The sequence below is a fragment of the Hemiscyllium ocellatum genome, chromosome 8 (genome assembly GCF_020745735.1).
Source record: "Hemiscyllium ocellatum isolate sHemOce1 chromosome 8, sHemOce1.pat.X.cur, whole genome shotgun sequence".
In the NCBI taxonomy this organism is placed as follows: domain Eukaryota; kingdom Metazoa; phylum Chordata; class Chondrichthyes; order Orectolobiformes; family Hemiscylliidae; genus Hemiscyllium; species Hemiscyllium ocellatum.
The window spans coordinates 93,919,668-93,941,877 of NC_083408.1; the positions used below are offsets into that span (position 1 = coordinate 93,919,668).

The following is a 22,210-nucleotide window of genomic DNA, read 5'->3' on the forward strand; positions in this document are numbered from 1 at the left end:
GTGTATGGAATGGACTGCCAGAGGAAGTGGTAGATGCGGGTACAGTTACATTTAAAAGATATTTGGATTAGTATATGAATAACAAAGACTTGGAAGGATATGGGCAAAGCACACGCAGATGGGACGACAGTAGTTTAGTTTGGGATTATGGTTGGACTGAAGGGTCTGTTTCCATGTTTAATGACTCTATGAAATGATTACACTCGTGGAATCATAGAGATGTACAACACAGAAACAGACCCTTTGGCCCAACTCATCCATGCCGACCAGATATCCTAAGTTAATCTGGTCCCATTTGCCAGTACTTGGCCCATATCTTTCCAAACCCTTCCTATTCATATACTCATCCAGATGCCTTTGAAATGTTGTAATTGTATAAGCCTCCACCACTGCCTCCAGCAGCTCATTCCATACACGCATAACGCTATGTGTGAAAAAGTTACACCTTAGGTTCCCTTAAAATCTTTCCCCTCTCACCCTAAACCCATGCCCTCCAGTTCTTGACTCACCCAACCCAGGGAAAAAACCTTGTCGATTTACCCTATCCATGCCCCTCATGATTTTATATTTTTTTTCAATTTATAAATCAATTTAGATATCAGGAAAGGTACTTCCCAAAAATGACACAGTATTGGACCACATAGTTGCATACAAGTGTATTGTTCACAGGAGTTAGTGAGGACTGCAGAGGCTGGAAAGTGAGAGTTGAAAAAGTGTGGAGCTGGAAGAAGCAGATCAGGTCAAGCAGCATCAGAGGAACAAGGGAGTCGACGTTTCTGGTTACGACCCTTCAACAGGACCCAAAGCATCGTCTCTCCTGCTCCTGTGATGCTACTGGGCCTGCTCTGTTGTTCACAGGAAATAACTAGCTATGCCAATGCTACTAACCCAGTTGGTGTAGTCAAAGACCCTAAGTCACTATATAGGTGATTTATTGGAAACTCATTTTAAAATTTGTCTTCAAATACCTACTGTGAAAAAGTACATTACATTGCATCAATGATAAAGCACCACTAAAGCAAAAAAGAAAATTTTTGTTCCCACCCTACTTTCAAGAAGATCTGTCACATCGATCTGATCCATGATCACTTCTTCCTCCTACTGTTTTTTCATGATCTCGCTTCATCCAACTCAACAATATCTTCACTTAAATCTCTTAAAACAAAAGCAAAATATTGCAGATGCTGGAAATCTGAAATGAAAACCAATCATGCTGAAGAAACTCAGCAGGTCTGGCAACAAAGAGTCATTGAGATGTACAGCATGGAAACAGACCCTTCGATCCAACCCAACCATGCTGACCAGATATCACAGTCCAAACCAGTCCCACCTGCCAGCGCGCGGCCCATATACCTCCAAACCCTTCCTATTCATATACCCATCCAAATGCCTCTTAAATGTTGCAATTGTACAAGCGTCCATCACATCCTCTGGCAGCTCATTCCATACATGTACCACCCTCTGTGTGAAAACGTTGCCCCTTAGATCTCTTTTATATCTTTCACCTCTCACCCTAAACCTATGCCCTCTAGTTCTGGACTCCCCAACCCCAGGGAAAAGACTTTGTCTATTTATCCTATCAATACCCCTCATAATTTTGTAAACCTCTATAAGGTCACCCCTCAGCCTCTGACGCTCCAGGGAAAATAGCCTCAGCCTGTTCAGCCTCTCCCTGTAGCTCAGATCCTCCAACCCTGGCAACATCCTTGTAAATGTTTTCTGAACTCTTTCAAGTTTTCCAACATCTTTCCGATAGGAAGTAGACCAGAATTGCATGCACTATTCCAACAGTGGCTGAACCAATGTCCTATACAGCTGCAACATGACCTCGCAACTCCTGTATTCAATACTCTGACCAATAAAAGAAAGCATACCAAACGCCTTCTTCATTATCCTATCTACCTGTGACTCCACTTTCAAGGAGCTATGAACCTGCATTCCAAGGTCTCTTTGTTCAGCAACACTCCCTAGGGCCCTACCATTAAGTGTATAAGTCCTGCTAAGATTTGCTTTTCCAAAATGCAGCACCTCACTTTTATCTGAATTAAACTCCATCTGCCACTTCTCAGCCCATTGGTCCAACTGGTCCCAACCCTGTTGTAATCTGAGGTAACTCTTCATTGTCCACTACACCTCCAATTTTGGTGTCATCTGCAAACTTACTAACTGTACCTCTTATGCTCGCATCCAAATCATTTATGTAAATGACAAAAAAGTAGAGGGCATCTGTGGAGACAGAAGAAAAGACAATGTTTCAAGTTGAAAAATCACACTGAACCAAACCTTCTCTCTCCACAGATGCTGCCAGATCTGCTGAGTTTCTCCAACACTTTGTGATACTATTACTTTAAATTCCTTTCTCTGGCAAAGTCAACATGATACTTCTACATGTCTTTCCCATCATCTGTGAGTCCATTTAAATTCTTCAGGTGAATAATTGCACTTACCTAGACACAGGGATGTTTTCAGTGACAAAGCAAACCAGCCACTACTAGAGATGGACAAACTTCAAGGAACTTTAAGCCAACCTTAGACTTCTGCATAAGCGCAACACAGGCCTTTCTGCCCTATTTTATTTGTGTTTCAAGCCAATACTTCTACATACGCATTAAGGTACTAAATTAAACAAAGAACCGTGGATGCTCAACATCTGAAACAAATACAGACCTTGCTGGAGAAACTCAGCAGGTTTGGGCAACATCTGTGGTACAAAAACTGGATTAGTGTTTAAGGTATGAGTCTAAGTGTCTCAAGTTGTATCTGCATATATACTTGCCCTGAGGCTGCTTGCTCCTTAACATTAACTCTTTCTTTACTGTAACACTCCTCTATTTAGATTGGTACATAGTTAGCAAATACAATTCCCTGATGTATTGTCTCAGACCTCTCTTGTCACAGGCACATTCTAGCCTGGTGTTTTCACGCTATCAATGTCAGAGTGTTTGTTGTATTGCCATATTATTGGTTGCATCATCATGATTTACACTGTCTGATAATACCCCATTACCCAAATGTTGATAAGAAACATGATGGATTGAAAACATATTTGCCACATCTTTGACATTAAATTTATTGGATTTCAGGCAGGTCACATAAATGAGTGTTAAGAATTTCAGTCTGATTCAGGTATGATGCTGCTTAAATATGGAACCCTTATTCCATGCCTTTTTAGGAGCATCATTTCAATGTTCAGACATGAAGAGAACAAAATGTGCAGTCACCATTCACACTTCTATTTTACCAGGCATTGAGTGACACAGTCATTGGTTCCACCAGAGAATGCTCAAAAATTGAATACTTTTAAAATTTGTAGGGTCAGGATGACTAAATCTGTCCTGGGATCTGACAAAACATATCCCACTATCAGTCTGACAAAGCCCAAACCTCCCCCATCTAGGATCACGTCCAATCTCCAGTCAAGGCCTGACTTGGCAGCCAAATTATTTTCTGCCCTCCTCAGCTACCTTGCTCTAGGTGAGCATCCACTGTTGCCAGCAGCTCTCCAGCATCTACAAATGGTCTGAGATACCTGATGCCAGCTTCAAGAAGGGAGTGCAACTAATGTGGCAATCTCATACACATATTGGGCAGACGTCACTCTCTCCTATTTGACCTCCAAAGTCATTCTGAATTTCTCTTCATTGTAGTACTTTATTGGAATGGTACCTGCTTTAACAACTTCTTCACATTAATCAATCTTTAAACTTTTGAACCCTTTACCTATCATTGAAAGTCTCATTCTATTGTTGGTTTCTGTTTTACATTCTTCTCTGTTCTGTGTCTATTATTGGTCTTGACGGAGTCTCTCCTGATTATACACAAAATGACAGCATACAGACCAGACTCTAAAGGTCAGATTGTTATTCTGCACTTTAGTTCAAAATGCTTTTGCACATAAATCATGATTGACGCTCCAGTGTAGGACTAAAGGAAATGCCATCCTTCAGATGAGGTGTTAAAGAAAAGCTCAGTCTGCCTGTCAGGTGGATGTAAAGGAGCCCATGGAAATGTTTGAAAGAAGAGCAGGAAACGTACTCTTCAGGTCCTGAACAACATTTTATCCCTCAGTCAACATCACAAAACCAGATTATCTGTTCTTTATCACATTCCTGTCTGTGGGAGTTTACTGTGAGCAAATTGGCTGCGTTATTCCCTTCATTGCAACATTTCAAAAGTACTTAATTGTAAATTTCTTTGAGGCATCTATGGTCATGAAAATTACTAAATAAATGGAAGATTGTTTCTTTTACTTTCAGATAAGATTTGTGAAGTCAACTGGGTTAAATGGAGGCCCTGACAGGTCAGATTGTAGATGCAGTGGGGAAATTGGGTTAGGAAGTTTAAGTAATTTTTTTCCTCGATTTGTTTTTGTGAAAAGAACATTTTAGTTAAATATTTCATCAAGAACTATCATGCTGCTATAGTATTTACAATATCCACACTGTATGAATAATGTAAAAATATCAAGATTAAATGTATTTTTAAATTAATACTTTGCATGGACTTTGGAGAAATGAGACTTTTTTTGTGAATACAGACCGGAGTGGGCCACTTGATTCAACCTTTTTCTTACTCATAGTAGCATATCACCTGCCATTTTTATCCTAATTATCCAAACTTCTCCACCTCTAATAATTACAATTGTTTCCTCAATAATAATCAATTATTACTGAGGAAAAGCACTTAAATTGTCAAATGTGCTCTCCTGGTGTAATGAAATCCAAATTGTCCCAAACCTTAAATTGGCTTGTAGCCAGTTTAGCTCAAATTAGGTTTGAACTCCCCTACTAAGAGCATAAACATATTCATATTTACAATTTGATTCCAGTTTTTACACCACAATCCAACTTACCCCAATCTTCTCAGCTCCATGGAATGGAACTCAAATTCATCCTATCCATTCAATTCTGTATCCTGTGCATCATTCTGATGAATTGTGATATTGTTTGTTTGTGTAAGTTTCTGCTTTCTATGATTTCCTGCTCAAAAATGCATGTGTCATTCCATATACTTCCCTACTTTTCTCTTCCATACCATTTATGATGAAGCCCAGCATCCATCATATTGTTTTTCATGACTTCTGCACTTGGCATCTTAAATTTAACTTCTCCTATTTAAAATATCCAGACTGCATTCATATGTTCAAAGTCAACTACTTCGTGCTTTCATCCATTAGATTACAACCACTACTTGTCTGCCCAGTCATTCAATGCATATTTTTTAAATGTTTGCACCCTTCTGTACTATTACATGCTAAATTTGGATCATCACAGAAATTTGGGATACACTTTCACAATATTCCCATTCAGCTATTACAGTGAATAATTACATGTTTGCATTGATTCGCAGAGAATATTACTTTTCATTACCCTGTGATCAGAAAATATCCTGTTCTCTCACCTCAAAATCAATTACTGTCTGCAAATTTCCTTTGTGATCTCAGGACATATGCTACATACTGATATGTTGTTATTGTTCCATCAATGCTTATGAATGCCTCCCTGAGGCTCTAGCTGGGAAGCTATATCCTAAAAAACATTTTATTTTAAAGAACAGCAACAACAACTTTTGTAAGTGCGCCATCGAGAACATTCTGTCTGGATGTATCACTACCTGATATGGCAACTGTACCATTCAAGATCGGAGACGGTTACAGAGAGTGGTGAACTCGGCCTGGACAAGTACAAAGGCCAACCTCCTATCTATAGAATTCATCTACCAGGCCCTCTGTCAAGGAAAGGCTGCCAGCATTCTCAAAGATCCATTCCACCCTGGCAATGTTTTTCTACAACCTCTACCATCAGGGAGAAGATACAGAAGCCTGAAAACGCTCACCAGCCGGTTTCAAAACAGTTTCTACTCTACTTTTGTTAGAATATGTGTTTATGGATTCACAAATGCTTTTTGTTTTTGCCACTGTTTACCTATTATTTACTGTCTATGCTACTTAACTCTGTGATCTCCCTGTATTACTCGCAAGACAAAGCTTTCACTGTGTCTCAATAAACCTGACAATAAATTAAATTCAATTCAGTACGATTCAATTGCAGTGATATTATCCAAACAAATTAGTCTTGAATTTGTACAGATTCTATTTTACAATGGTAGAATAAAGATATTAAAGAGCAAAAATATCTGCATTTACAACCCATGATGTTATAACCTGAAAATACTGTCTCATGGAAAGACCACAATAGATTTCAACAACAGGTTTGGTTAATTTTGTGCTCTATCTACACATAAGGGGGACCTGGGTGTATTTTGACAGTTAGTGATAGTTTAAAGTAGAAAATATTGATTCAGCATTGACAATATGTCTGTTTCCATTTAGTTTAATGGATGGCTGAATCAATATTATCTGTAGTGCATTATCGGCCAAAGTCAAAAATGCCCCTACAGACTGAGAATTTTATTGATCAACTCAAAGGTGGGTGTTATATTCCTGAATGTCAGACCTAATGTGAGATCTGGAAATGATTGGGAGTTTACTAATCAGAGGGAGGTGGTAATGACAAAAAGCAAAAGTGCAGCACATGAAATGGAAGAAGAGGCAAAGAGGCAGAGGAAAGCTACAATTTAACGTCAGCCTATCCCAAAAAGTTGGGTTTGGAAAATTGGTAAGTGTATTGCTAGAAAATGCTCTTAGAAAGAAACTCTGCCAGCTATGTCTGCACATAAAAAAAAGATGAAGTGCCTTGTTTTATTTTGCGCTTGACTTATTCTTAATGTTGTTAGACAATTGAAATGTTTATGAAACGTGTTCAGTGTGTCCACATGGTATAGGCATTAATGTTACATGGAACCGCACAGAATTGCAAGTAACTGGAATTATTTTGGAGGAAAGGCAAAAAAATGAATAAGATCTGAAAACTTAAATGAAAAGAAGGAAAAAAAATATTGAATATCAACATTCAAGAATACAAGTTGAAGCCAAATGTAAGAAGTTAACTTGAACCCAAAGTCCTCTTTCATGTACCTAAAAAAAATCCCATGGAAAATACTTACCCCTCAGACATCGCAAAAAACAAATTTTCTGATCATTATGATTGTGCAGATTGGAGAAATTTGCTGTGCACAAACAAACTGCCTACTGTCATTCTTATATCACAACAGTACCTTCATTTAAGAACATATTCAATTCGCTGTAAGGGATTTTGGAATGTCCTCAGGAGTAGTTTTTTCCCCTCTCAAGTAGCTACAAAAGATGATGGAACATGCAATAAACAAATCCATATCAGATTGGATATTTTCAAATGGGGGGTGGGGGTGGAGGGTGATGTTCTCGAAAAATAAAATAATGAAAGGAATAGATAAAATAGAAGTAGAGAGGATGTTTCCACTGGCGAGTGAAAAGAGAACAAGAGGGCATAGCCTCAACATTAGGGGGAGTAGATTTAGGACTGAATTGAGAAGGAACTTCTTCACCCAGAGAGTTGTGAATCTGTCAAATTCCCTGCCCTGTGAAGTGGTTGAGGCTTCCTCAGTAAATGCTTTCAAAGCTAGGATAGATAATTTTTTGAACAGTAAATGAATTAAGGGTTATAGTGAGAGGGCAGGTAAGTAGAGCTGAGGTTAGGAAAAGATCTGCCATGATCTTATTGAATGGTGGAGCAGGCTGGAAAGGCCAGACAGCCTACTCCTGCCACTAGTTCTTCTATTCTAAGTATTGTGAGTTTGATATCTCTGGCCGATGGGACAAAAAGCAAATAATGCAATGCAAGGCAGGAATGCTCTGAGCTTCCAGGTTGACTCAAGAATGAGCGAGTACTAAGATTGAATGCACAGACCCAAGATGCAGCATGGTCTAATCCATGAACTGGGTATATATCCCAAAGTGCAAAGTATTCTTGCAGCAGCATTGCAATGATAGTTGCAGTTGAACCCTGATTTGCAGCACTGAAGTGCAGAAGTGCACTGTAAGTGGATCAGAGATGTGCCAAGAGAGTTTGTAGAGGCTGGCACATGTTGGATGCCAATGGATATGGACAGGAGCTATTAATCGCTAGTGCCCCTTAGATGCTGATACTCAATGTCCAACAGGCAAGTCATTTAGAGCAAGTGACAAGCTGAATTCACCAGGTGCTCACTCTGACTTCAATGCTGAGTATTCTTGGCATTCAGTTTGTTCATTGTGGGTTGTACGATATAAAACTGCATGTTATTGAAGTGAGACTAAGAGTTAATAAAATAGTTAACAAGGAATAATCCCCCATACTAGGCAACTCAGAGCTGCCCAGTGAGAATCTCATCTCAATACCCAGAACTTGGTTGAATGACGCAGTGAATTATTCCTCTTTATTGGACCTCTCACTTGATTCTGCCACATTTTTCACTAGAGCCCTTGTCATTCAGGCCCCTATATAATTCCATTCCATGTGCTGTTGTCAATTGTTTTTTTTCTGACAAAGGAATTTATTATGACATTGCTGGCCACATGTTCTCACGGCAGGACAGGTTATTATTTTTCTCGAGTGACTTCTAAGTAGGATAATCAATGTTTAGGGCCATCATATAACATTATCAAGGATTCTTGAAGTGGAACTTTAGGTCTGCTACCAGTCATCTGGTTCCAATTAACTTTCTCTACAGAAAGTCCTCGGGTATGTGATTTTTTAAAATTTGCTCATGGGATAAGGACATGTCTGGCTAGACCAGCATGCATTTCCATTCCTAACGGCCCTGGAGAAGGTGATGGTGAGCTGACTACTTGAAGTACTGCTGTTTCTAGGTTATAAGTCCAGTGTTGTTAGGAAGGAAGTTTCAGCAATGGCATAAGGAAAAGCAGGTGCATGGCACTATATCATGATACTTATTATCAAGCTACTCCAGACACAATATGCCAAACAGCCTCCATCAGTGGCATATTAATTCTGTTCTTCTGTAATTTAGACCCAGTGACAGTAAAAGACATGTTAGACAGATCCAAACTGGGATAGCGTGTGACTTGCAAGGAAACTTGTAGGGGGCCATCTTCTATTCTGTGGATTATGCAAGGGTAGCAGCATCTGTTTGAAGAGTATTTAAGAAGCTTGGGAGCTCTGCCTTAAAGCAGATAACTGCCTGTGTGTTTTTGCCCTGTTCATGTACACTTGTAATACAGTTTAGGTCTTCACAATTCACTGGTAATCAGTTAAAAATCACACAACACCAGGTTATAGTCCAACAGGTTTAATTGGAAGCGCACTAGCTTTTGGAGTGCTGCTCTTTCATCAGGTGATTGTGTGAGGAGCGGCGCTCCGAAAGCTAGAGTGCTTCCAATTAAACCTGTTGGTCTATAACCTGGTGTTGTGTGATTTTTAACTTTGTACACCCCAGTCCAACACCGGCATCTCCAAATCATGACTACTGGTAATCAGAGACAGTGAAGATGGAAACTATTGAACATCTTCTCTTGACAACTATATGACATCCATATTTCACAGCTGTACAAGGACATGCTAAATGAATGCTCCACCACAACCACCTTTTTGGGCAGTCATTAATATAAGGTATTAGGAGTTTGCACGTTCTCCCCGTGTCTGCGTGGGTTTCCTCCGGGTGCTCCGGTTTCCTCCCACAGTCACAAAGATGTGCGGGTCAGGTGAATTGGCCATGCTAAATTGCCCGTAGTGTTAGGTAAGGGGTAAATGTAAGGGTATGGGTGGGTTGCGCTTCGGCGGGTCGGTGTGGACTTGTTGGGCCGAAGGGCCTGTTTCCACACTGTAAGTCTAAGTCTAAGTCTAAGTCTAAGTCTAAGTATCCTGGCATCACTCTGAAGGGCCATTGTTACCAGCATAACCTGATAATCATGAGATGGCACAATCTGTTCAGTGATCTCGACACCCAGACCTAATGCAGTTCAGGTTGTGGCACTTATTGCTCACTTGTCAGCAGCAGACTGCAGGTGCATTCCCAAACATTTCACATTTCTAAATACAATAGTCCACCAGGCATCAATCTCCTTTTCCAAGAAATGATGCCAGATCCCAGCAGTTCTCACTGTTGCTCAAACAATTGGTGCTCACCAAAACATTTATCAGGAGGGTGTGAATAATGATGCACACACATGTATAATACTCCCTCTCTCTCTCTCTCTCTCTCTCTCTATATATATATATATATATATATACATGCATGTATATATACCTTTCTTTCTCCTTACTTAGTAATAGATTTGTGCACAATTTTACCAAGGATGATAACTGAAGTGGAAAGACTAATTGTTTTGTTCCTGTTTTTTGGACAGAGACGTGTTTGAGGAGGATGTGATGAATATTTCTCTGGTGCTTGTGTGTAAAAGCAATTTAAATTAGATCATAAAATTGTTCCCATTTGATTTTATGATGAATACATCTTTTGCAACATTTTACACCTAATGAACGGAAGAATATTTACCTCCTGATGTGAAGTTGGCTAGATGGATGATGATCAATTAAGAAGGAATGGTTTATATTATTAATTAGGCTTTTCCTGTTCCCAAAAGTTCTTATGTCTTTAGATTTAAGCCTTGGTATTTTGGCGTTTCTCCTGCATTAAAATACATATGGTGGTTCAGTGGTTAGCACTGCAGCCTCACAGTGCCAGGAACTAGGGTTTGATTCCACCCTCGGGTGACTGTCTGTGTGGAGTTTGCACATTCTCCCCTTGTCTGTGTCGGTTTCCTCCTACAGTCCAAAGGTGTGCAGGTCAGGTGGATTGACCATAGTAAATTGCCCATTGTGTTAGGTGCATTCATCGGAGGGAAATGGGTCTGGGTGGGTTAGTCTTCAGAGGGTCGGTGTGGACTTCTTGGGCTGAAGGGCCTGTTTCCACGCTGTAGGGAATCTCATCTAATCTAAAATACGTGTATTCAGTAGTCACAGAAATGAACAGCATGTACACTAAATTTGCTGAATGATAAATTCAAATATTGCACTTATACCTTAGCCTATGCAAGGTTATGTGATGACTCAATGGGTAGATATATGTCCATAGCAATTCTGAGCAATAAACATTAGGAAAGACTATGTTTATTCCTTTGTTATGCTCAGTTGCAGGATCAATTGGGATTGCAGTAGGAGAAACATACCCTACTATTCTAGAGTAGGGCTGACCATCTACCTCCATACCTTATTCCATACTATTCCCATATTGCTTGATGGCACTAGTTACTATGGGCTGCATATGATCTCAGAGACCCTTGATCAGGATGAGTAACACACAAGTTCTCGTTTATCCCTTTTCATTTTACCATCTCTCTTGCTGAAAGCAGCTCATATGTGAACATTGGTTGAGAAAAGGATCAAATTCAACTTTCGTGTTTCATAGTCAAATCTCCTGCTGGTTCACTGTTTGAATGCGTGATAATCAGGCAATGGCTAATGATTTCATTAAATCCATCTCTCAGGATGGCTCAACATTTTCAGAAATGTAGACAATAGGAGCTGGAGGAGGTCTTCCAACCCAGCAAGCCTGCTCCACTGTTAAATTTATCTACGGCTGATCCTCTAACTCATACTTACACCCTCCTGCACCCCCACCCCATTCTCCTTGATGTCTTTTGTGTCTAGAAATCTATCTACTTCTTTTTGTTTGTATTCAGTAACTTGGCCTCAGCCACCTAATGTGGTAAAGAAATGCCTAGGGTCACTACCCTCTGACTAAAGAGACTTTTCCTCACCTCACTCTTAAATGGTCTACTCTGAATCTCAAAAACCATGATTTCTTGTTCTAGATTCCCCAGTCAGGGGAACATCATCCCTGCATCCAATCTGTCCAGCCCTGTCAGTATTTATATCTTTCAATGAGATTCCTGCTCATCTTTCCAAACCCCAGTGAATAGAGGCTGAGTCGAACTAATTTCTCCTCATACAAAAATCCTGCTGTCCCAGGAATCAGTCTGGTTAACCTTTATTAAAACCCCGTCTATGGAATGCATATCTTGTTTTAAGTATGGAGACGAAAACTGCACAAAATAGTCACCAAGACCCTGTGGAACTGCAGCACGGCTTTCTTACTCCTAGGCTTAAATCCTCTTTCAATGAAGGTTAACATAACATTTGCCTTCCTAAATCCTTCTTGCACCTGCACGCTTGCCATAGTGACTGAGTCCCTTTGTACATCAGTATTTCCCAAACTAAAACAGTTAAAATAATATTCTGCCATTTTGTTCTTCAAATCTGAGGGATAACTTGCCTACCTTATAGCCATCTGCTATATATTTCCCCACTCACTCAACTTGTCTAAATCTCTCTTAAGCCTCTTTATCTCCTCCTCACAACTCACAATTATACTTAATCGGACCCAAATGCTGATTCCTATGGTACCCAATAGTCACTGTCTTTCACTCTGAAAAGACACATTTATTCCTACTCTCTCTTTCCTGTGTATAACCATTTATAAACTCATGCCATACATTAGCCTTTACCTTCTTATGTAAGAATAAAATTTTGAAAATCCAAATACACTACATCTGCTGTTTTTCTCCCTTGTCTATCCTACTGGTTAAATCCTCAAAGAAACACCAGTGGGCAAGTCAAATATGCTTGCCTTCTCATTAATCCCTGTTGGCTTGGTCTAAAATGAAAGAAAGAACTGTGGATGTTGAGGCAAATACAAACAAAATTGCTCTAGATATTTAACAGGTCTAGTAGCATCGATGAAGAGAAAACAGAGTCAACATTTCAAGTTATTAATATCTCTTTGGCATGTCTTGACTTTGTCTAACCCTGCCGATCATTTCTAAGCATCCTGTTATTTTCTCTGGTCTGCAATTCTTTGCTTTCTCCTTCCTTCTTATTTGATCAGTTTAAACATTTTAATGTTTAAATATTTGCCACTCTCCAATCTGCCAGGACAATTTCAACTTCATCAGACTTTGAGAAGATGACAACCAATAGATTATTTGACTATTCTATGAGTTATACAATCAGGACCTGGGGATTTATTAGCTTTCAGACCCACATACTTCTCTCACCGTTTTTATTGTTATGACTAATTTCCTTCAATTCCTCCTTCCTAATTGTCTCTGCTTCTCAAACATTTCTGGTTCTGTTGCGTGTCCTTGATTGGTATGTCCCTGTCAGGCAGGGAGGAAGTGATAAGGTAAGGGAACCGTGGTTTACTAAATAAATTGTATTGCTTGTTCAACAGAAGAGAGAGGCTTATGTGACGTTGAGACAAGATGGTTCAGGCGATGCAGAGTTACAGATTAGCTAGGAAGGATTTAAAGAGACACTTTAGAAGAGCAAAGAGGGAACATGAGCAGTCTTTAGTAGATAGAGTAAAGGAGAACCCTAAAGCTTTCTATGAGTATGTGAGGAATAAAAGGATTACGAGGTGAGGAATAGGTCCAGTCAAAGACAGAAGTTGGAAGTTGTGTGCGGACCCTGTGAAAATCGGAGAGGTGCTAAACAAATATTTCTCATCTGTTTTCACACAAGGAAAGGAGAATAATTTAGAGGAAAAGACTGAGATAGGGACTATTAGACTTGAAAGGATTGAGGTTAGTAAGGAGGAAGTGTTATCAATTCTAGAATGTGTGAAAGCAGATAAGTTCCCCGGGCTGGATGAGATTTATCTAAGGATTCTCTGGGAAGCTAGGGAGGAGATGGCGGAGCCTTTGGCCTTGATCTTTGAGTTGTCATTATCTACAGGTTTAGTACCAGAGGACTGGAGGATTGCAAATGTTGTGCCTTGTTGAAGAAGGGCAGCAGAGATGATCCAGGTAATTATAGACCAGTGAGCCTTACATGTGCTGTAAGAAAAGATTTGGAAATTATTATAAGAGATTATAATCAGCTAGCAAACAACAATTTGATAGGAGACAGTCAACATGATTTTGTCAAGGGCAGTTCGTGTCTCACAAATGTCATTGAATTTTTTAAGAACATGACCAAGCGTGCAGATGTGGTGGACATGGATTTCAGTAAAGCCTTTGATAAGGTTCCACATGGTAGGCAATTGGAGAAAATGCGGAGGCATGGGATTGAAGGTGATTTAGCAGTTTGGATTGGAAATTGGCTTTCTGTAAGAAGGCAACATGTGGTGGTTAATGGAAAATATTCAGCTTGGAGTCTGGTTACTAGTGATGTGCCACAAGGATATGTTTTGGGACCACTGCCGTTTGTCATTTTTAGAAATGACTTAGCGCAGGCATAGATGGATGGGTTAGTAAGTTTGCAGATGACACGAAAGTCGATGGAATAGTGGACAGTGTGGAAGAATGTTGCAAGTTGCAGGGGGACTTGATTAAACTGCAGGATTGGGCTGAGAGGTGGCAAATGGAGTTCAAAGCCAATAAATGTGAGGTGATTCACTTTGGGAAAAATAACAGTAATCTGCACATATTTATTATTGCATATATTGTCTATCCAGTCTATGTGTAGATTAAAGTCTTTCATGATTACTGTAGCACCCTGGTTACATGTATCCCAAATTTCCTGTTTATAAGGTGCAAAATATTAGTTCGGTAAGAGTTAATTAGAAAATATTATCCAATGTGGAACATTTAATCAGTCTGTGCACTGTGCTAAGGCTAAAACAAATTAATGCTCATTCTAGTTAGTGCATCGTGATACTTACTTTCAGTTAAATGCAAAATCTACTATACAAGTAGTGAAGATCTGATTGATTAGTTTTATTATTTGTTGCCTTGGTGAGCTTGACTTGCCTTATTTGAAGATTATCTTGCTGAAAGCTGTTGTAGTTCATAATTATAAAGCTTCATGATTCCTTAAGAACTCATAAAATAAACCTCAGTGGCCCAATATACTTTCAACAATCTTAAATGATAAGCAAGATTTTCTGTCTCTGTGCAAGACTATAATGGTTCATGTTTGGGTACCATTCTACAACTGGTGTGAACTGGAGTGCTGCAGTGGCACTGTTTATTGGCCAAGTTCCCGGTAGGCTCATTGCACCGTGTAGCTGCAGAATAAATAGTGCATGAGAAATTCCCTCAAACAGAGTACAATTGAATTTGACTTGCTTGTGCTCTGACTGTCAGCCAGCGCTGTACATTTCCAAAGAATACTTGGCCCCCATATAAGCTTCCCCTTCTGTTTGACTGCATTCCTGCGGGAAGTGAAGATATGAATGTTCTGCTATTTCACTGCTATGAAACACAGAGGGAAGACCCGCCAGCCCTATTTACTTCACAGGTGGTGATTGGATTCCTTCAGCAGTGAACACTCTTACTGGAAATTTGCCTATAACAGCCCACCCCCCTCCCCTGTGCACTGTTCCTAACCTGTGTAATCTCTTTTCTCTTCCATGAGCAATCTGTCCCACCTACGTTCCAGGCTGTTCGATGTTTTTTAGAATCTTCCTCTGTTCCAACTTGCCTCTATTTGTATTTTTTTCTGATTGCTCGGGTCAGTCCTTGCTTGTGCTGCTTGGATCATTCCTGCTTCATTGCCCTGCTTGTTTGATTTTTCTCCCTTTCTTCCTTTCATCTCCTGGAGCTTCCTTATGCAATGTTTTCTTTCTCCTCTCTGCAGCTCACACCTTGCTGAATGCTGCCAATCATTTTAACCATGAGTGCCAAGGACATTGTTGACATATGAGGGAAACAACAGGGGAGGTGAGGAAGACAGAGAAGAGATAGAAATAAAAATAATCTAGTCAGACAGAGACAAAAATGCAGTAAATAAAATGGGAAATAATGAGTAAAGTACAAAGCTGCAGTATAAGTGTCTCAGTTGGTGTAAAATACCATAATCTGACATTCTTTCTCTTCTTGTTCTTTTGCAGTTGCATATTTCTGAATTATTAATCTCCAAACTTAATTCACTGATTCTTCTGATTTTTTTCCCAAATTGTTCCACTCACTTTTCTTACAGAATTTCCTTTTATTTTCCCAGTGTCTTTATTTATTTTGAAGACTTTCTTTCTTTAATTTTTCTCATGATCTCAATCTCTTTGCAGTCCCATTCTGTTTTTCTCAGAACCACACTGCCCCTTATTTTACAAAAACACTTACTCATTTTATTTTCAACATTATTCCTTGCATTTCTATCATGGTTTTCATTATTTGTCTCAGTTATGGTATTTCTCCCAGCTTTTATTAATTTTTCACGACATACAATTCAGCTGTTAGTAAACATGAACATAACTGGGTTAGATTCCCTACAGCGTGGAAACAGGCCCTTTGACCCAGCCAGCCCGCACCAACCCTCCGAAGAGTAACCGACCCGGACCCATTACTCTCTGACTAATGCATCTAACACTATGGGCAATTTAGCATGGCCAATTCTCCTGACCTGCACATCTTTGGACTGTGGGAGGAAACCGGAGCAAACCCACACAGACAGTCACCCGAGGCTGGAATCAAACCTGGGACCCTCGTGCTGTAAGGTAGCAGTGCTAACCACTGAGCCACCATGCCGCCGCAAGAAACTGAGCATCAATGAGCCAGGTGTTATTTGAATTGACTCTTCAATCACTGGAAAGGCAGGAATATTAACACTTCCTGAACAAGAACTACTCAATTGCAGGCAGAATTCCTATGTGACAGCATATGCATAGTGTTTTGGTATTACATCCACTGATGGCATGCACACTTAAAAAATAGCACATCATTCTGACATACAAATGTAGAAGTCCTTTCACGTTATAAAGAAGATACAAATGATGCAGCTATTCCCATTCAATGCTATCTACAATGTGATTGTGCACTTGCATCTGCCTGTGCAATATGTATTGTCAGAAAGATGACACCAGACTATAGTAGAATAAGAAGAGTAGATATCAATAAACTTCCAGTTGCCACGTGCCAAGTGTGCAATCAGTTTTTTTTCCCCCTATTCCTTGGCTATCAATTCCATGTCCAGCCCTGGCTAAGGTTTGAGCCTAACTTAGTTTAGTTGCAAATTTAACATCAGATTTCACCATAAGAGATCAGTTCTGACCACATATTCACAGCATTAATGTGACCATCTATTTCCAAATCCATAACATTGCCCATCTTCATCCTATCATATTTCATTGACTTCTGAAACTTTATTCATGCCTGTCTTTGTTACCTCAGGACTCAATTACTCCAACATATTCCTGGCTATTCTCCTAAATTCTCCCTGATCTAAACTTGAGGTCATCCCATATTTGGCTGCCTGTGTCTTAAACTACACCAAGTCCCATTCCTTATCAACCACTAGCTCTCAGTCAAGGAACGGCTCAATGTTAATTCTCTAATCCTTGTTTTCAAATCTCTCCATAGCTTCACCCCTGTTTACCTCTGCAATTTCCTCCAGTCCCACAACCCTCCGAGTTCTTTTTATTTCGCTAATTCTCCCTCTTTTCATCTCTTGTTCTATTTCTTCTTCCCCAACTTACTTTCCTCCTTTCAGAAACTCCTTCAAATCCTACCTCTCTAATTAAATTTTCGATGACCTGATCTGATATCTCCTTCTATGTCTTATACTTCATGAGGATCCCGAAATGTCCAGGGATGTTTTATCATGTTAAACATGTTGTATGAGAGACTTACTGCTTGCTTATTGTTGATCTACTAAACTGAAGGGTTTGATCCTTTTGGAAGCAGCAAAAAGAGTAAACTTACCATTAAATAGCACCTTACCATATTCTCACAAACTCCAAAATCAGGTAAGTCCCATCGCTGTCATGTTTTTGGAGAATTCTTCAGCCTGATTGTGAAGTTTGAGATCCACAAGCACCAAATGATTTGAAATAGCCTGGTAGCTTATCTCTGGTGATGATGGTTATGGGAGGAATACAGGTCAGCACTTCTATGAACATGTTCAAATGATACCAGGAAATAATTTAAATGCACCTAAATGAACAAATGGGGCTCATGATGCAATTGAAAGCTGACACCTTTCTCTGCACTGCATAAAAGGCATTAGCCTGGTTAGCAACTGCCAGAGTGAGGTTTGAATTTATAGTCACCTGACTCAGATAAGTGTTGTTGCCATTTGAGCCAAACTGAGGCTTGAAAGGATAACATTACGACTCAGTGCATCACTCACTCCCCTGGGGAAAGAATAATATGTGTATGACACTTTGATTTAAATTTTTTCAGACTGTTTTTGATAATGAAAGACATGGGATTTGATAAAGAAAAAAAATAGATAGATACTGTTTGGATAAAAGCATAGCTTAGAATGAGCCCTCCTAAATCAGTTAGAGATAATATTGTTCTCTCTGTATTATCTAAAACTGAAGCTTCTGATTTCTAGCCAACAAAATAACTGTGACAGAATGTTTCATTTAGATTTACTTGCACTGATGGACCACACACAACAGTGCATCCAGTCATTTACATTTAGCAATATTGATTATTTTGTTAAAGTTGTTTCATTGACTAAAATAAATCTACTTTCCCTTTGAGCATGTCTTAATTCTACTTTAATGTATTATTATCACCTTAAGGTGGAGCACCTTATGTTTGCAATATCTCCTAGTCAGTATTGGCAAAGTATATACACTCGTAAAAACTGTATTTGCGTAATGTTTGGTGAACTGTTAAATGTTTATTTTCACAAGTACTCATCAAGTCAGTATTCTTCCTGTCTGCTGAATTGAACTATGCCATGACATCTTCTGAAATCCCAATGCAATGGGAACAATAGTGTTCACTTCCAACAGAAGGATGAAATATATGGCAGTCTGAAATACACACCATTGACTGCGATCATGTTTTACAGTCTGCATCCTTCTGATTTGAACTTGTATTGGGGAATAACAATGAGTTACTGGTGGGGCAAGAGCAGAGGTGATCAGGCATTATATCTCGCACTACTGGCTGACATGCTAGTGTTTTGTATTCATTCACGAGATTTGAGATTCATTGACTAGGCCAGCATTTATTGCCCATCATTATTTGCCCTAGGGAAGGTAGCAGTGAACTGCTGCAATATTTGGTGTATATGTACACCCAAACAGTGCTGTTAGGAAAAGAGTTACAGGATTCAGCTCTGAAGTGGCAGCCATATTGTTCCAAGTTTGTGGAATGTGTCCGGTTCTGTGAGGTAACAGAGTTTGTAATCTTGGAAAGTGCTATCAGAGGAGCCTTGCTGCAGTGCATCTTGTAGATAGAATATACTGAGGCCACTGTGCATCAATGGTGAAAGTAGTGAGTCTGAGTTTGATTTATTGTTTTCACATGAATTTTTAAGTGAGGTGCCACGCATCTGGGATCTTTTGTCCTAGATGACGGTGAACTTTTCGAGTATTGCAGCTGCACTCATCCAGGCAAGTGGAGGTTCCCTGGCTCCATCCCATTCCTCAAGTGGAGGTGAGCTTTGGCTTCAGCAAGGCTAGCCACCCACTACCTATGTAGCTAACTGACCCAGTTAATGGCGGCCTAAAACCAATGGCCAGACGTTGACTGGGACTGTCCATTTGGTCCCTGGTCCCTACAGGCAGATGCGTGATAGCTGCCTGAATCCAACTTCCGGTAGCAGACAGTTTAGGACCGGGCATTCCTGTAATGCTTAGAAAAACCCCAACCACTACTCCCACCCTCCACACACCCAGCCCCACCCCACATCCTCAACCTTCATTACAGAGGTGCCTGGGCTTGTCCTGATACCCTAATATTCACTTTAATGTTGTTAATATGAACAACATTATTTTTGAAATACTCTTTAGTGAATTATTTGTGGACCAATGGTGGACCTTTCCAAAGGATGTGATTTCAAATCTTACTTTAGACACTTGATCTGGGCTAACACTCCAGTACAATACAGATGGGATGCTGTACTGTTAGAGATTCTGTCTTTGGCATGAGATTACACAAAGGCTTCTCAACCGGACGTAAAGGATTGCAAGGCACCATTTCATGAAAGGCAGTAGAGCTCTCCCTGGTGACAAGATCTGTGAAAATATGCAGTAAGTATTATATTTTATTTCACTGCTGTTGGAACAACATTGGTATGCACGAATAGGATTCTGTGTTTGCTCCACTTTAACAGTGACTGGATTTCAGACATTCGTGATGGGCTGTAAAGTAGTTTGGAAGCTCCTGAAGTCTAGCCAACTTTCATTGCTGTGCCAGAACTTACTTTGACTCTCACTTGTGAGGACTGGCTGTTTGGCAAGGTACCAGAAGGAAGCCTGCAGCAGTGGAATTGGGTCTCATCACAAGTTGCTGCTTTCAACAGCAATGTAACTTGGAGGGGGTTTAAATAAAAAGCATTGGGAAGAAACAGTCTCAGAAAGGTATCAAGGTGGAACATTTGTGCAAGGACAAGGATGCTTTAAATTCTGACAGAGCAGCGTGTGTATAGCGAGAAAGAATGAAGAATTCACGTGGCTTCTGAACAAAGCATTAGCTTCAGTACACAGCCTCCTGCTGTCACAGGACTGTGAGAGGGCAAATTGTCTAGTAATTAGATTCTAGCAGCTTAATAATGGAGATTTCAAAGGGACAATCAGCAGCAGCCAGATTAGATTACCAGTGCTGCTGTTGTGACAGTGACCGTGCAGAGGGGCATGTTTTTGCTGAGGCAGGAAGCCATCAAAGGGGAAAGGTTTCTCTGTTTTCGTCAAGGGAAATTTGAGTCAGCAAAAATAATAAAACAAGAACGATTGATTTCATCTGCAGATGGTACTGTAATTTCTAATTTTGGTCTCCTGTTGACTTTTGCTCAGTTTTCACAGAGGGATAACATCTAACTGCTTTGATGTGTTATTCATTGCCAATATTTTCTGAACACTGGAAAGTCAGACGATTTCAGATCAACCTGAATCAGTATCATTCGTATTTACCAGGGACATGGAGTAGGAAATGATACCCGTGGAAGACTTTTATAGATGACCATCTCAATGTTCATTAATTTGCTCATACTAAATGCGTAAGAGGTGGAGAAAGGCAGAAACAGACATTATGGGATCAGAATCTGACAGAGTTTGCTGAAAAGTAATCCATCAAGAATCATGATAGGCCCAGGCTTCATTGGACTAAATCTAGTGTGTAGGTGGGGAGTAGCAGAGAGGAATGACAAAAGGGGTCTTTTTCAGGATGACAACCAGTGAATAGTAGAGTTCCAAGGGGTTCAGTGTTGGGACCACAAGTATTCACGTTATACATTAACGACCTGCATCAAGGAAGTGAGGCAATGTGTTATATTTGCAGATTACACAAAGAGAGGTGGAGTTTCAGGTAGTGTTAAGGAGATAGAGAAGCTGCAGAAGTATATGGGCCTGCTAGGGGAGTGGTCAAATAAATGGCAGATGGAATACATTGTGGGAAAGTATGAGGCTTTGCACTTTGGTTGGAAGAATAGAGGCAGAGGCTATTTCTAAATGAGGAAAGACTTCAGAAATCTGAATCACAAAGGGACTTGACAGTCCCAGTTCAGAATTCTTTTAAGGTTAACATGCAGGCTCAGTTGATGGTTGGGGGGGGGGCATCCACAGGAGGTTTATAATATTGATCCTGAGGATGAAAGTTATGCTGTATGAGGAACAGCCGAGGACTCTGTGTTTCTACTTGACACTGTTTAGAAGGCTGGCGACGAGGCGGGTGGGGGTGGGGGATCTCACTGAAATTTGCAGGATACTGAGAGGCCTGGATAGAGTGGATGTGGAGAAGATCTTTCTGCTAGTAGAAGAGATGACAACCTGAGGACACAATCTCAGTGTGAAGGGATGACCCTTAAGAACTAAGATGAGGATAAATATTTTCAGCCCAGAGGGTAGTGGTTTTATAGAACTCATTATGGCAGATGTCTGTGAAGGCCAAGTCATTGAAGTGTATTTAAACCAGAGATAGGTAGGCTTTTGATTAATAAGGGGATCAAGGGTGACAGGGAGAAGAGAAGAGAATGATATTGAAGAACATATCAACCATGATTGAATGGGAGAGCAGAATTGTTGGATTGAATGGCCTAAATCTGCTCCTACATCTTATGGTCTTTTGGTCGCCTTTTGAAAAGCAGGCTCTTTTGGTTTTATCAGTTTAGACATTGAGGAGACCTGTTGATATTCTTAGGTTAGAGGCAATTGAGAGAAGAAAGAACACCAATCAATAGGAGTTAACAGGATTGGAGGCAGGTGATTGTTTTCAGGACATTTAAACATTAAATCAATTATCTTATTAACTTATAGTGATACTTCCAAATCAATTTATTCAAAATAGTTCTTACACACTTCAGAAATCCTCTGGCTCTGAGGTAAGGACATTACTATTGCTCCACAAGACCCACTCCAAAGTCGTTTATTTTGTATGTCTCAGATTACTGTTATTCAAGTGTTTATTGAATTTACAATTTATTTAAATAATGACAAT

The 22,210-nt window shown here is 39.9% G+C and overlaps 1 protein-coding gene across 1 annotated transcript in view; it reads right to left on the reverse strand.

Annotated features, from left to right (window-relative positions):
- The window catches only part of si:dkey-87k14.1 (leucine-rich repeat transmembrane protein FLRT2), a 76,537-nt gene extending 58,937 nt beyond the window's left edge, over positions 1–17,600 (reverse strand). Inside the window, exon 1 of the mRNA XM_060829370.1 lies at positions 17,537–17,600. The gene's annotated coding sequence lies outside the window, so the exon portion shown is untranslated. The remainder of the gene's footprint in view (positions 1–17,536) is intronic.
- Between the last annotated feature and the right edge of the window lie 4,610 nt (positions 17,601–22,210).